The sequence below is a fragment of the Mesitornis unicolor genome, unplaced genomic scaffold, assembly GCF_000695765.1.
Source record: "Mesitornis unicolor isolate BGI_N332 unplaced genomic scaffold, ASM69576v1 scaffold1562, whole genome shotgun sequence".
NCBI classification, from domain to species: Eukaryota; Metazoa; Chordata; class Aves; order Mesitornithiformes; family Mesitornithidae; genus Mesitornis; species Mesitornis unicolor.
The window spans coordinates 12914-13452 of record NW_010169622.1 but is presented as its reverse complement, the minus strand read 5'-3'; positions in this window follow the sequence as shown (position 1 = coordinate 13452).

The following is a 539-nucleotide window of genomic DNA, read 5'->3' as shown; positions in this document are numbered from 1 at the left end:
CTGCTGAAAGGAGAATCACAACCTTTATAACTTATTTCAAGAACTGTAACTTGACTTCACACTCTCTTTTCTTTTAAAGCAAGAAATACAGTCTTCAGTTCTGCAAAGATACCAAGGATCACCATTGCCCATCCTCTGGTATGACACTGATCAGACAGCCTCCCTAGAGAGCAATACAGAAGCTAAACAATTTGTAAATAGGGCCTACCTTTTAGAGAACCATCTAGCATTAACTAATAGACAATTCATGATTTTGTAATTCTCCATCAGATTAATATGATCCAGTTATTACTCAGAATTAATAGATGACACTTACATATTGAGCTTTGCTGACTCCAAAGTCTAACCTTTTGTCACACATTTGCCAAAGACACTAAAAAGCTCCCTGGTGTCAAGCATCTCATGCCAGTATGGGTGCCTGCAAATTGTTCCAGGCAGCTCCTCATCTCACTTCCCTCTACTACACTGAACATGCCCATCTTCTTCCTCCTACACTGCAAGGACAATTGCTAAGCAATGAATCTTTGCAGTTTACCCTG